Here is a 16,303-nt window from a genome sequence, read left to right as displayed (position 1 = left end):
GTATTACTAGCCATTTTCATTCTCAAAATTATTTGAAACCATTTATAGAAATATAAATGATACAGGAGAGGCTGGGTGGCTCACACCTGTAATCCCAGCACTTTGGGAAGCTGAGGCAGGCGGATCACAAGGTCAAGAGATTGAGACCATTCTGGTTGACATGGGAAAACCCCATCTCTACTAAAAATACGAAAATTAGCTGAGCATGGTGGTGCGCACCTGTAATCCCAGCTACTTGGGAGGCTGAAGCAGGAGAATTGCTTGAACCCAGGAGGCAGAGGTTGCAGTGAACCAAGATTACACCACTGCACTCCAACATGGCGACAGAGCAAGACTCTGTCTCAAAAATAAATAAATAAATAAATAAATATATATATATATATAATGCAAGAGGAAAAAGATTAAAGAAATCAGAATTGAGGGAAAACAAGAGTAAAAATACAAGATGAAGTCAGGGGCACAGTTCAAATGTAAGAATGTATGTCATAATGTCTAATGTCAATAGTGTAGAGGGTTGCAAACCTCAGGGCTTCCTACAAACAGATAATATGATCTGTTAAAGTATTTTTAGTATCCAAAAGGCCGAATGAAGCCACAACAAAACTAAGTCTTTAGGAGAAGCAAAATTTTTCTTGGTACTGAGCTCTGGGAGGAATTTCTCCTGTGGGCCTTCAAAAAGGGAGCATCATGAGATGTCCTGAGCAAAGACCCTAGCGACTTCCTTACAGGAGTAACCACTAGCACATGCATGGAAGGGCTGATTCTTACAACCTCCCTCCTTGTAGGCTGATGCTCCTTGCCAATAGGCGTGCAGTTCCTTGGCAGACATTCTGCAGAGGTCATTGGTTTTTCTTGTGTTGAGCTGCAGAAAGGAGTTCAGCTGCTCTGCTGGCTTGGGATAGCATTTCTTCATCATGGCCCAAAGTGGGGAAAAGCATGGTCACACATGTTGGCATTCTCCATGGTGTTCAATGTGGAAAGACTGCCCTGACATTTAACTAGCCCTTGACTAGATCCAATCCTGCATTTCCTATTATATATACAGAGGAACTTCTGGGAAAACAATCTGTAGACACGACTCTCTTCCATTTAGTCAGAACTTTGAAAACAAACTATTCTGTCAGATTGACCCAGTGCCATAAACAAAAATGAAGTGCATGCTGGATTTCCACACTGTCGGAGGTTTGATTTGCTGTATCACCTCCAGGAAGAATAGTTCCAGATATAGGAATCTATATAGTAACCCAAGAAAACAGCTTGTGGCGGTGGTGGCTTTTTTTTTGTTTGTTTTTTGCTTATGGTCTTACTCTGCATTGAGTTGACATTATATCTGAAAGAGCTTCTCTATAAATTGGATATCTTAGAATTAAAAGCCAGGATAGTCTTATATCCCCAAATATTATAGCTAATTAAATACTGGAATATCCTCTTATAATTTTCAATTTTGTACAATTATTTTTCCTTTAGAGCAGAACTCACTGTGTGAAAAGGGCCATATGAATGGTCCCAGAGTTAAAGCTTCTTTATATTCCCAGGAGGGATGTACTTAAGAGAGCAGAAATTGGGATTGCCCTATATACATCCCTGCCAGAATGACTCATTACTAAATGTGATAATACAGTTTCTCATGGATGGTTCCAGTTGTTGGATCAAATAATCCTGAAAGTATCTACTACATGTTTATTCCATCCATCCACCCACCCATCCATCCATCCATCCACCCATCTATCCATTCATTTATCCATCCTTTTATCTCCAAGGAGATGATGCCTGACACAAGGTAGTAACACAGAATGGACGAGCTTCCTGTCCTCATAGTGTGTCCAAGTCTTCAAACAAGAACAATAAAATTACAGGGCTTTATAAGTGCTATGGGCCAGGTGTGGTGGCTCATGCCTGTAATCCCAGCACTTTGGGAGACTGAGGCAGGCAGATCACAAGGTCAGGAGATTGAGACCACCCTGACTAACACGGTAAAACCCCGTCTCTACTGAAAATACAAAAAATTAGCTAGATGTGTGGCATGCGTCTATAGTCCTAGCTACTTGGGAGGCTGAGGCAGAAGAATTGCTTGAACCTGGGAGGCAGAGGTTGCAGTGAGCTGAGATTGTGCCACTGCACTCCAGCCTGGGCAACACAGTGAGACTCTGTCAAAAAAAAAAGTGCTATGAAGGAAATAAACAGGGATGAGCTAAGACCTGAAGGGTGAAGAACAGTCAGCTACCTACAAAGCTGGAAGGGAGCATTTTGGACAGAGGGAAGAGCAAGTTTGCAGGCCCTGATGGACAAAACTTGGGATATATAAGGGATACAAAGGAGATTACCTGGGCTGGAATGATGAGAATAGAGAGGTTGGTACCAGGATAGGTTGGGACTGGCAGGCACAGCAGGCCGTGATGGAGTTCCAATTTTATTCTAAGACCAGTTAAAACATAGGGAAGATTTTCAAGTAAGAGAGTGGTATGATATGATATGTGCTTGAAGGAGACCCCTTTGGGGGCCCTGTCGGGGGACAGTTTGGAGAAGGGCCAGAGTGGAAGCAAGGAGGCCAGGTCAAGGGCAAATATTTCAGTAGGCCTTGTGAGAGTTGTGGTGGTTTAGATTAAAGGGGAAACAGTCGAGATGGAAAGAATACCACTGGTATGAGGCATGTGTTAGTACATTACTTAGGATATGTTGGGTTCAGGTTATCATCTGTGATTACCAAAGGTGGTTTTGCAGAAGTACCGTTGGGAATGTTGTATTTAATTATGAGATCTTTATTGAATTAACATGATGGTTTTTTGGTAATCAGTAAATAATTTCATTTGGCATTCAGTCTTTAACTGGTTGGTCTGAAACTAGGTTAGCTCCCTTATACTTTAGCCAGTGATATAAATAATTTACTTAATTGGTCTTAGGTTGAGGTTGAGGCTTGAATTTCCCAGGTTTGGCCTGAGGCTTAAATTTCTTAGAATATCTCCTGATGTTTTTCCTGTGTGTACACAGAACAAATGCATATTCCTATACATTTTAACATTTAGATAAATAATGAGTTTCGTGATTGATTTAAACCATAGATAACTACAGTCAAATCATAATGGAATATAATCATATAATTATAAGGTTAAAAAAGTGATCCTAATCTATTATTTACTAAATATAGATGAGAGTCTATAGCTGACAAGGCCAAATCTAATTAGATTTAAAAACAAAAACTCAGAAATGTCTATCTGCACTAATGCTCTGACAGAAACTATACATCATGAAACAATGGTGTTTCATAGGATGAATCAGGATGTCCCTGCTACTGGAGTCAAGCAATGCCAACCTTTCTTGTGTCCAGGACAAGTAAATAAATGAAATGAGTTTTCTCTGCTTTAAGGTTGAAACATAGAAAATTCACCCTTCAGTAATATTTTTATTAAACTTTTGACATCTCTGATGGTTTACATAGAGTAGAACCTAGTTTATAATGATATCTTAGTTTTAGATTATTTAGTTGTTTTATGAGCTAGTATCTGAGTCTCTGACTTGGTACACAATAATTAGATTTATTATTTTCATAAATAATCTTATAATGTTCTGCAAAAACCTCAGGACTTCCAGATGCCCCAGACACCAGCTACCGTAAAAACCATCCAAAATTATAGGATGGCCCCAACATGATAGAAGCATTCCTCATGTATACCCAGCTGAAAACCAGAGTATTTGAGCTGCAGCTGGCTCTTTTTTAAGCAGTGATCTGGGACACAGACCCTTTCCCTCTTGTGGCCCTGCCATCTTCCATGTGGCTTCCTGTATGAGGTTTGCAGGGCTTATTTATGTCAGGCTGGAACAAAGGGGCAAGAGCATGAGGAGTGTGCATGGGAAGGTTACATGGTTAGGCTTAGAGGGACACCCAACACTGTCAGCCATGCCATTGGCTGGCATTTAGTCACATAGTCACAGCCAAGTACAAGGGATATCAGGAAATGTAGTCAGGTACCCAGGACGGAGAGGGAATAGTTTGGTGAACAGTTAGCCCATCTCTGATCTATTTGGAAAAGAAACAGTCTAGCAATGCGAATGGTATAAGTTGGCTCAGGGATTGGGCCGGCATAATGGGGCGCATTACAGATGCCCAATAGAGATTTAAAAAAATCCTTCTAGAGAGAATTGGAGTTGTCAGCCATAGGCAGCTTTCTAGTGATTTCTTTTCTGAAAGAGTAGGAGAAGTACTGTTGAAATGAAGAATTTAAATTTTTTTCAAGGCTATATAAATAAGAGGTAAGTGATTAATTAGTTTGTTTTTTTTTTTTTTAAAGCATACTTTCCTTGGAAGAAATCTGTTTTGGTAAGTCATGTGCTTTCTTTAAAAAGCAGAACCCATGGAGCTTGTTTCTTACAAGAGCCAACAGGTATATCCTTCAGTAACATCTGCAGCTGATGCTACACTGGGCATGAATCATGCATGGAGCACGGTGTTACCAGTACATGCATTACTTCACTTTATCTCTAATGGAATGCTGCAGGATAGGCATTTTCACCCCCATATTATGACTGAAGAGCCAAGGCTGCAAAAAGTTACATAGTCTGGCAAAGTTCACACCGAACTAAAGCCTGCCTGATTTTCTACTAAACTGTTATTTAAGTATAAAATAAAGGGTTCTGAGTGTCTCGTGTTTTTCTCTTTTTTTGTCCAATAAAGATGAAAATCTTTTACCCAATAACATCACCACCATAACCTCTCAAAATAGCTTTTTTGGGAAAGACTTTTAAAGTTTTCTGGCTTCTGACAAAATGAGTTAAACACACTTGGGTCCCTTCTTATGCCTGTGGAGAGCGAGATTCTTTCCCTCTCCATGGGGTCAGTTTCGCTTCTGAAAACTTTATGAATCCCTGCCACTTGACCCGACTTACAGGACCTGGCAAATATGGTCCCAGGGTGTGGTTGGGGCTCATTTCTGACTTCTGTGGCTAAAGGAGGAAAAAGCACTATTGCCCCTGTGAGAAGACGCAAGAGCCGGGGACCTGCCAAGGTCTCTGCAGTAGACTTCAAGGAGTATCTCTGGACCCCCACCGTGTGGAACTTGGGGGACTGTGATGCAGAGACAGGCTGTGGGTAGGACCAGAGCATCATGTGATTAAAGAGAGGATGGAGTGTTTTTCAGTATTGAAAATATTGAAGCAGTATTCAAATCCATTTGCTCAACATTGGTTCCATGAAACACTGATTTGGCTAAAAGCTCCACAAAGGAAAGATTCTGTAGCTAAAGAAATTTAGAAAACCATACATATTTAGACTTGCAGCATATGTTAGTATATGAAAAGCTTCCAATATTTTGGAGCAAGGCACCTGTTAAACTTGTCTAACCTACAATATAACAAATTTATTTGACTACATACTTTTAAAAATCTCAATTATTAATGTCCTGAAGAATTAATGTTTTGGGGAACATACTTTGTGTATCACTGATTAAATCAAGCACACAAAGAATACAATGTTAGAAAAGAAATCCAATATCCAAATTCAGGTGGAATACAGGGAGCATTACAGACTGGAAGATTGCACAATTACTCTTGATTAGGTAATATAAGCAGCAACAGTGATCACATCTTAATTTCAGTGTTCTCTCTGGTTTTAAACCAGAGAGAAACATGAAAAGCTCATATATTTTATATTGCAAAATGCCTTTTGTCCTCTCTATTTTTGTTGTCTTCCCCTTTTCTCTTTTTCTGTTACCACATCAGCTTCCTGCTTTTCACCAAATGAGTCACTGAAGGCAGTAATGTTTATTCTTTTTAGAAGATGTGTTAAAATCTATTGAACACAGAAAGTTGAGTTGTTAGTTAAGTGTATATTGTTACTAAAAGCTGTTAAATAAATTTGTTGGAGGCTGAGTATAGTGGCTCACACCTATAATCCCAGCACTTTGGGAGGGCAAGGTGGGTGGATCACCTGTGGTCAGGAGTTTGCGACTGGCCTGGGCAACATGTTGAAACCCCATCTCTACTAAAAATGCAAAAATTAGCCAGGCGTGGTGGTGCATGCCTATAATCCCAGCTACTTGGGAGGCTGAGGCAGGAGGATCACTTGAACCCAGGAGGTGGAGGATGCAGTGAGCTGAGATCATGCCACTATACTATAGCCTGGATGACAGAGTGAGACTCCTGCCCAAAAAAAACCCCAAAGACCAAAAAAATAGGCTGAGTGGGGTAGCATATGCCTGTAATCCCAGCACTTTGGGAGGCCAAGGCAGGTGGATCACTTGAGGTCAGGAGTTCAAGGCCAACCTGGCCAACATGGTGAAACCCTGTCTCTACTAAAAATACAAAAATTAGCCAGGCGTGGTGGTACGTACTTGTAATTCCAGCTACTCAGGAGGCTGAGGTGGGAGGATCACTTGAACCCAGGAAGTGGAGGTTGAAGTGAGCCAAGATCACACCTCTGCCCTCAAGCCTGGGCAACAGTGAGACTCCACCTCAAATAAAAATTAATTAATTAATTAATTTGTTGGGCTGATAATTTCATTTCATGCTTCTCTAAAGTTGGGGAACTTGAAGTATTTGGGGAATTTCCTTCCCTCCTCCTCTTCTCTCCCTCTCTCTTTCTCCCTGTTTTCCTTTTTCCCTCCCTTCTTCCCTTCTTTCTTCCCTTCCTCCCTCCCGTTTTTTCTGTAGCAAATATGTGTTGATACTAAGGCTTGGCATTGGAACTCTGAAAGTTACAGTATTTCTTAATGTGTGTGTATATTTATTATTACTGAATGGAATATATATCTCATGTGAATAATGAGCATTAAGAAAACTAAAAACATCTGTATTGGTCACTTAACAATTTTGCTGGCTTTTGTGTAGACTCAGCCCATGGCATGGCACACTGGAGAGTGGCAGGTCTATGGCACGTGAATTGTCATTCTTTCCATAATGCCACAGCAGACATCACCAGCTGACATTGCCAGCTGACGACAGCACTCAGTCTTGCCCCGCCCATACCTGGCTTTCTCCAGTTGTTCCAGACAGATCAGCTGGAACTGGAGCTGTTTGCTTTCCCTGGAGTAGTGGAAGGATTAGCGTTTTAGGAGACCTTGTTTCTATACTAACGAAGTGTTGACCTTGGAAAACAGCCTCACTAAGCCCTATTTTCTTCAAATATTTAGACTGGGTAATTTACTATATTGTTTTAAGCATACACATTAATGTTGTTTCTCTGTTTACAAGTAGCTGCCTGGGGACAAACTTAATTTAAACTCAGCATAGTTTTTTGCCTGCCTGTCTGGGACTCCATTTGATTTCCCATTTGCTGTTGAGGGTATCTGACACTTTATCTCCCTCATTGTTTTCTTGTGTGTGAGTTAATATTTTAGTATACTTCAATTTATTTTATTTAATTTTAGAAAAATAGCCTTCAGAGTAAAAAAAAAATTAGTTTTACTTTGTTGCATTTGGTGATGTAGGTCCCTTTATGAGGTCCCTTTGTTTTTTCTAGAAGTACCTCAGCCACGTTCCCAGGGAAACTGCCTCTTCACTCTCCCCCAAACCCTGCCAGGACTACTTGGATAGTCCCTACACATGGATTCCTCAGCCTCTGGAGAAGCTACTGGCTTACTGGATGAAAAAGATTCTGAACAGCCCTTGTGTTTTTTTTAATGTGATACTTTATAAAACCTTTTCAGTTTAAATCTTGTTATGATTTATTATTTGTAGAGTATCAGTATTTAGTACTGAGATTTCAAGAAGCTCAGTCAAAAGACAGTATATTTTAGCCAAAAGGCATTATTCTGATATCAGTGGAATACTTTCTTCAGGAACTTGTTCACATGATTTTAATATCCTGTGGATTAATATCCTGGATTCTTGGTTGGAGGAATTTAGCAATTCTCTATTGCTACTCTCTTCTATACGTTCTAACAGGTTACTTTGAAATCTTTAAAAACAACAAACAAACAAACTCATCTGTGTGCTAAATCCATCTCAACAGAAAAATAATAGAATATTATCATTACCAACTTTGATCACTTGAAGAACTTAAACCTACTGGATGAATGACTTCTAAGAATCACTGCAGAGATGAAAGGAGATCATCGTTTTTAAAACAGTCTGTAGAACATGGTCTTATTTGTAACTGGTCGTTCTCTAAAAGATATTTTTTGAGCACCTGCTTTGTACTGGGCACTTTGCTACATACATGTTAAGAGATAACTGACTCATAGAGATTTTTTCGACTTGGCCACCCCAGTAGATCTGAGGGTCCTTAGCCTAACAGTCACTTTCTCCTACTGTAGGTTTTAAAACAAGCATCAAGGGACAAAGTATTCCATTAAATTCCCTGTACTGAATGCCATTGTATAGCTGCATCCAGAAATAACCAAGGAGTAACCGAGACCTGGAAATCCCTCATCAGAAAAATTTCCATGCCAGTCCTGGTTGCTTTAATAAGACTTGTTCTAGACCAGTTTACATTTAGGGAGCGTGCATTGTAAGCACCATCGGAAGGGATGCAAAGTAGCATAAGAGATGTCCAGTGAGAGGAAGTAGCCACTGTGCACAATATGACAGTAACAAGAGTGGGCTGACGAGTGAGTGCTCTGTGAATTCAGAGATACACAGAGGGTCCCACTGGCTGGAAAGAAAACAGGAAGATGGGAGTGAAGTGTGAATTGAAGATACTCATGCATTGGGATCCCAGCCCTGCCACTTGCTAGCTGTGTGTCCATGGGTGAATTTCTCACCATATGGAAGCTTCTGTTTCTTTATCGGCAAAAGAGGAATCATAACATTGACTCATAGATACAATGATAAAAATGTAAAATGCTTAGCACAGTGTCTAAAATGTGGCACACAGTAAATGGTATCTGTCACAGCAAAACTCAGTAAATCTTTTTGCTTGTCTATAAAGCAGCAATACTACATCATAGGACTATGGTCAAGCTTAAATAAGGTAAAATAATTCAAGGGCATAGCCCAGTGCCTACCATATGGAATATGGACATATGCAATAAATATTTGCTATTATGATGATAAAAATGTGGGTAGATGAGAGGAGACATTTCAGACACAGGCAAGAGGTACGTAGCCTGGTGTGGGCTTGGCCAGTTACCTGGCTCTCTTGGATGGAGGTTTTCTTCAAGTGAGTAGTAGTTGAAATGTAGATGATGGTTGTAGAATATGTTAAACATGAATGAAGAGCCTCTTAGTTGGGGATATTAAATAAAGAGTCCAGGATTCCAGAAGAAAATGTAAATGAGTGATCTCTAAGTTTCATTCTGTTTGAGATTCTGCGGTTCCTCCGAGACTTCCAGTGGTTCCTGAGAAGAACTGTGGTGAATCAAACATCCCACTGCTGTAGTGACCCAGGGCTGCGGCCTGGAACATACCAGAAAAAAGGCAAAGTGTTAGTGCTTCTCTGTTTTGGTAACAGCAACTCATCTGCCAAATGAGAAAAATGTTGTTGTTTCCATGTGGCAATCTGCCCAGCCATTTGATTTGACAGGTAAGAGAGAGAGTGAGGGGTAAAAACCCATGAGTGCACTTGGTGACACATTATTTCCTGGTCATTTTTTTCTTTAGTTTTGAGAGCCAGATTTGAAGAGAAGAAAGAGAGGGGGGAATAATGGCTTTCCAGGAAATGAGTTTCTAGGCAGAGCCAAGACACCTGAAGAATGTGTCACTTCATATACTTTGCACGTGTGAGTCAATAGACAGTTTCAGGGTTTGCCAAAGTGCATCTGAGGGCTGGTGCAAGAAAAGAAACCTCTCCAGGAGAATTAATGTAATTCTGGTAAGACAGCTTCATGCATTAAGCTTTTTAGAGGAGTCTGAGGGTCTGTGGACTTCCTGCAGAACTGTTAGCATGGCATTGGCCAGAATTGAAGTGTAAGCTAGTACAGCATTCCCAGCCTCTTCCTAAATTCATTTTATGTGAAAGTAAATTTAGAAAACACACAGGAAAGCAAGTCAAAGAGGTTTCTTTACTGCAGAACATCTCAGCATCTTTGTTATGCTAATATTCCCTGTGAGTGTCCAAGAAGGAGAGTGTGAATTCAGTACTTCCCACACTCATGGGAAAGTGGTAGATTTTAATGTAGAATGTATCTAGGGACTAGAGTCTTAAGCGGCCCTTTGGGAAAAGCTGATTTGGGGCAGGAACACCAGGCTGTTGTTCCTTTACTCCTGCCCTTTCCTGGGAAGGTCTAGGTACAAGCAGCCTTGTCATTCTAGCAGCTGAATGCGGGACATTGCCCAGGAGAACACCAGTCCTTTGCAAAAACATGATGGGGTATGGTAGGTAAAATTATAGCTTGTCAAAGATGTCCACATTCTCATCCATAAAGCCTGTGAATACGTTATCTTACATGCCAAAAGAAATTTCGTGTATGTGATTACACTAAAGATACTGAGATGGGTGATCGTTCTGGATTATCAGGGTGGCCCCAATGTAACCACAGGTTCCTTATGGGGAGTAGGCAGGCAAGACAGAGTCTGAGGAGATGCAGTGGCAGAAGCAGAGGTCAGAGTGATGTGGTGCCACAAGTCAAGGAATGCAGGCAGCCTTCAGAAGCTAGAAAAGGCAAGGACGTGGATTCTCCCCCAGAACCTCCAGCAGTAACACAGCCCTGCCACCCATTTTAGACTCCTGACCTCCAAACTGTAAGATCAACTTATGGTGTTTCAAGCCACTAATTTTGTGGTAATGTGTTACAGAAGGGATGGGAAATGAATAATGAGGTTTGATACTGGTCCCACTTTTCCTGTGTTTAAAGGCGGATGGAGTAACACGCTCCCAGACCCCTTCTAAGGCCCTGCTCCGATTCAGGACTCTGACGGTCAAGGAAGAGGTCAACTGTAACCACCCTCTGGCTACTGTGCCCTGCTTTCTTGCTGTCCTTTATCTCCTCAAGCCGCAGGGCCAAGTATAACTCTACTACTCAGATGTGCAGTGACCAGGCCAGTCACTGACAGTCTTGGAAAGAAGTGATGTGATTGGCCACTGGTTGTGCTATGCATCTGTGATTTATGTAGTAGTGTGGGCTGAAGAGCATACTTCATCCAATTGCTAATATAATATTCTGTGGTAACTGAAATTTAAACAGGGTTGTTGTAGAATGGATGTCATTTAAACTGTGCTCACTGAAACGGGTGCATATCAGAACCACACAAAATGAGGACTGCATCTTTCGAAATCACAGTGCAAATCCTGTAGTAGCATTGTTATCACTGGACTGGGGGACAGACAGCCTAGGCATGTCTTTGTGTGTCTGCTGAATACCAAAGTGTAAGTGTGGCAGATGCAAGCATTAGGAATGTTAGTAAACACTGTATGAATTTAAAGTGAGCAAAGGATAATGAAGCACTATTTGTACTTTGTGTCTGATGGTCACAGTTCGCTTGTCCAGGAATCTCACCCTGAGACCCTGTGATTCGCACGTAGGAGGTTGATTAGGAACAGCTTGTGGCAACAAGCACTGGCAGGGAAATGAAAGCCAGAGACCAGAACAGAGGGAGAAGATGGCTGTGGTGCACAAGGGGCTGGAGCTCGGACAGCCCCCACAGTGGTCCTGAATTAAGGCAAGGGGGCAAGGCCTTTTGGTTCTTCCATCAGCCAGTCATTGACTGTGGTTGCCCAACCCCCAGAAGGCAGACTCCCTCCAGGGAGAAGGCTCTCTCTAACTAAGCATGCTTCTTTGAGAGGTCCTCAGATGAGAGCTGTCAGACTCTAACACTTTCAACTGGGAGAACAAATGCCCTAGTCCTAAAGGAATCAGATGGCACATTACAGGGTCCACTACACTGATTATCCTATGATTCTGGTGCCACTGGACAGCCACACTTTACAGAGGGTTAATCAGTATTTTAGCAAGGTTTAAGTCAGAATCTGAGGCAAAGCATGCAGGAAGAAGAGACAGGAGCACAGGACATCTGACTGAGGCTGCTGCTGATGGAGAAGGCAGGGCCACCTTCTAGGACAGAGTGGCCACCTCTCCAACCCAAAGAACAGCAGCCAGCGGGGACTGGATCTGCCTCCACTTTGACTTTCGTTTATGGTAACTTGTTAATTTAAGAGAAGTTCACGGTCTTGTTACTTTTTTTTTTAATATATATTTTATTACACTTTAGGTTCTGGGGTACATGTGCAGAACATGCAAGATTGTTGCATAGGTACAGACATGGCAATGTGGTTTGCTGCCTCCATCTCCGTCACCTGTATCTGGCATCTCCCCATGTTATCCCACCCCAACTCCCTACCGCCACTGTCCCTCTGGTCTCCCCCAACAGACCCCAGTGTGTGATGCCCCCCTCCCTGTGTCCATGTATTCTCATTGTTCAACACCCGCCTATGCATGAGAACATGTGATGTTTGATTTTCTGTTCTTGTGTCAGTTTACTGAGAATGATGGTTTCCAGATTCATCGATGTCCCTACAAAGGACACGAATTGATCATTTTTTATGGCTGCATAGTATTCCATGGTGTATATGTACCACATTTTCCTTGGCCAGTCTATCATCAATGGGCATTTGGGTTGGTTCCAGGTCTTTGCTATTGTAAACAGTGCTGCAATGAACATAAGTGTGCATGTGTCTTTATAATAGAATTTATAATCCTTTGGATATATACCCAGTAATGGGATTGCTGGGTCAAATGGAATTTCTATTTCTAGGTCCTTGAGGAATTGCCACACTGTCTTCCACAATGGTAAAACTAATTGACACTCCCACCAACAGTGTAAAAGTGTTCCTATTTATCCACATCCTCTCCATCATCTGTTGTTTCCAGATTTTTTAATGATCACCATTCTAATTGGCTTGAGATGGTATCTCAATGTAGTTTTGATTTGCATTTCTCTAATGACCAGTGATGATGTGCATTTTTTCATATGTTTGTTGGCCTCATATATGTCTTCTTTTGAAAAGTGTCTGTTCATATCCTTTGCCCACTTTTGAATGGGTTTGCTTGTTTTTTTCTCGTAAATCTGTTTTAGTTCTTTGTAGATGCTGCATATTAGCCCTTTGTCAGATGGGTAGATTGCAAAAATCTTTTCCCATTCTGTTGGTTGCTGGTTCACTCTAATGATTGTTTTTTTGTTTTTTTTTTTTTTGATGTGTAGAAGCTCTGGAGTATAATTATATCACATTTGTCTGTTTTGGCTTTTGTTGCCTGTGCTTTTGGTGTTTTAGTCATGAAGTCCTTGCCTATGCTTATGTCCTGAATGATTTTGCCTAGGTTTTCTTCTAGGGTTTTTATGGCGTTAGGTCTTATATTTTAGTCTTTAATCCATCTGGAGTTAATTTTAGTGTAAGGTGTCAGGAAGGGGTCCAGTTTCTGCTTTCTGCACATGGCTAGCCAGTTTTCCCAACACCATTTATTAAACAGGGAATCTTTTCCCCATTGCTTGTTGTTGTCAGGTTTGTCAAAGATCAGATGATTGTAGATGTGTGGCGTTGCCTCTGAGGCCTCTGTTCTGTTCCATTTGTCTATATCTCTTTTGGTTCCAGTACCATGCTGTTTTGATTACTGTAGCCTTTGTAGCATAGCTTGAAATCAGGTAGCATGATGCCTCAGCTTTGTTCTTTTTGCTTAGAATTGACTTGACTATGTGGGTTCTCTTTTGGTTCCATATGAAGTTTAAGGTGTTTTTTTTCCAGTTCTGTGAAGAGGGTCATAGGTAGCTTGATGGGGATAACATTGAATCTACATATTACTTTGGGCAGTATGGCCATTTTCACAATATTGATTCTTCCTAACCATCAGCGTGGAATGTTTTTCCATCTGTTTGTGTCCTTTCTTATTTCCTTGAGCAGTGGTTTGTAGTTCTCCTTGAAGAGTTCCTTTACATCCTTTGTTAGTTGTATTTCTAGGTATTTTATTCTTTTGTAGCAGTTGTAAATGGCAGTTTGTTCTTGATTTGGCTCTCTTTAAGTCTGTTATTGGTGTGTAGGAATGCTTATGATTTCTGCCATTGATTTTGTATCCTGAGACTTTGCTGACGTTGCTTATCAATTTCAGGAGATTTTGGGCTGAGACAGTGGGGTCTTGCAAATATACAGTCATGTTGTCTGCAAACAGAGACAATTTGACTTCCTCCTTTCCTAATTGAATACCCTTTATTTCTTTTTCTTGCCTGATTGCTCTGGCTAGAACTTCCAGTACTATATTGAATAGGAGTGATGAGAGAGGGCATCCTTGTCTAGTGCCAGATTTCAAAGGGAATGCTTCCAGTTTTTGCCCATTCAGTATGATATTGGCTGTGGGTTTGTCATAAATAGCTTTTATTATTTTGGGATACAGTCCATTGATGCCTAGTTTATTGAGGGTTTTTAGCATAAAGGGCTGCTGAATTCTGTCAAAGGCCTTCTCTGCATCTATTGAGATAATCATGTGGTTTTTGTCTTTAGTTCTGTTTATGTGGTGGATTACGTTTATAGACTTGGGTATGTTGAACCAACCTTGCATCTCCAGGATGAAGCCTACTTGATTGTGATGGATAAGCTTTTTGTTGTGCTGTTGCAATCGGTCTGCCAGTATTTTATTGAAGATTTTTGCATCTTTGTTCATCATGGATATGAGCCTGAAGTTTTCTTTTCTTGTTGAGTCCCTGCCAGGTTTTGGTATCAGGATGATGTTGATCTCATAAAATGATTTGGGAGGGATTCCCTCTTTTCGGATTATTTGGAATAGTGTCAGAAGGAGTGGTACCAGTTCCTCTTTGTATGCCTGGTAGAATTCAGCTTTTTTTGGTAAGTGGGCTATTAATTGCTACCTCAATTTCAGCCCTTGTTATTAGTCTAGTCAGGGTTTTGACTTCTTCCTGGTTTAGGCTTGGGAGGGTGTAAGTGTCCAGGAATTTATCCATTTCTTTCAGGTTTACTGGTTTATGTGCATAGAGTTGTTTGTAGTAATCTCTGATGGTAGTTTGTATTTCTGTGGAATCTGTGGTGATATCTCCTTTATCGTTTTTTATTGCATCTATTTGATTCTCCTCTCCTTTCTTTTTTATTAATCTGGCTAGTGATCTGTCTATTTTGTTGATCTTTTCAAAAAACCAGCCTGGATTTATTAATTTTTAAAGGGCTTTTTTCTGTCTCTATCTCCTTCAGTTCTGCTCTGATCTTAGTTATTTCTTGTCTTCTGCTAGCTTTTGAGTTTTTTTTTAATCTTTCTCCTCTAGCTCTTTCAATTTTAATGATAGGTGTCTATTTTAGATCTTTCCTTGCTTTTCATGTGAGCATTTATTGCTATAAATTTTCCTCTAGACACTGCTTTAAATGTGTCCCAGAGATTCTGGTACATTGTATCTTTATTCTTGTTGGTTTTGAAGAACATCTTTATTTCTGCCTTCATTTCATTGTTTATCCAGTCAACATTCAAGAGCCAGTTCAGTTTCCATGAAGTTGTGCTGTTCTGAGTTACTTTCTTAATCCTGAGTTCTAATTTGATTGCACTGTGGTCTGAGAGACCGTTTGTTATGATTTCCATTCTTTTGCATTTGCTGAGGAATGCTTTACTTCCAATTATGTGGTCAGTATTAGAGTAGGTGTGATGTGGTGCTGAGAAGAATGTATATTCTGTGGATTTGGGGTGGAGAGTTCTGTAAATGTCTATTAGGTTTACTTGGTCCAGATCTGAGTTCAAGTCCTTGATATCCTTGTTAATTTTTTGTCTTGTTGATCTGTCTAATATTGACAGTGTGGCGTTAAAGTCTGCCACTATTATTGTATGGGAGTCTAAGTCTCTTTGTAGGTCATTAAGAGCTTGCTTTATGTATCTGGATGCTCCTATATTGAGTGTGTACATATTGTGGATTGTTAGCTCTTCTTGTTGCATTAATCCTTTTACCATTATGTATTGCCCTTCTTTGTCTCCTTGATCTTTTTTGGTTTAAAGTCTGTTTTATCAGAGACTAGGATTGTAACTCCTGTTTTTTTTTTTGCTCTCCATTTGCTTGGTAAATCTTCCTCCATCCCTTTATTTTGAGCCTATGTGTATCCTTGCACATGAAATGGGTTTCCTGGATACAGCACACCGATGGGTTTAGACTTTTTATCCAATTTGCCAGTCTGTGTCTTTTGACTGGGGCATTTAACCCATTTACATTTAAGGTTAATATTGTTATGTGTGAATTTGATCCTGCCATTTTGATGTTAGCTGGTTGTTTTGCCCATTAGTTGACACAGTTTCTTCATTGTATCAATGCTATTTACCATTTGGTATGTTTTTGGAGTGGCTGGTACTCATTGTTCCTTTCCATGTTTAGTGCTTCTTTCAGGAGCTCTTCTAAAGCAGGCCTGGTGGTGATGAAATCTCTGAGTAATTACTTGTTCATAAAGGATTTTATTTCTCCT

At 40.5% G+C, this 16,303-nt stretch overlaps 1 protein-coding gene across 2 annotated transcripts in view; it reads left to right on the top strand.

The window, feature by feature from the left end:
- Positions 1-16,303, top strand: part of MOB3B (MOB kinase activator 3B) — a 216,397-nt gene that overhangs the window by 15,043 nt on the left and 185,051 nt on the right. The gene's annotated exons all lie outside the window — the stretch shown is intronic.

This window comes from Callithrix jacchus, chromosome 1, assembly GCF_049354715.1.
Source record: "Callithrix jacchus isolate 240 chromosome 1, calJac240_pri, whole genome shotgun sequence".
NCBI classification, from domain to species: Eukaryota; Metazoa; Chordata; class Mammalia; order Primates; family Cebidae; genus Callithrix; species Callithrix jacchus.
This window is presented reverse-complemented; position numbering and strand designations above follow the sequence as displayed.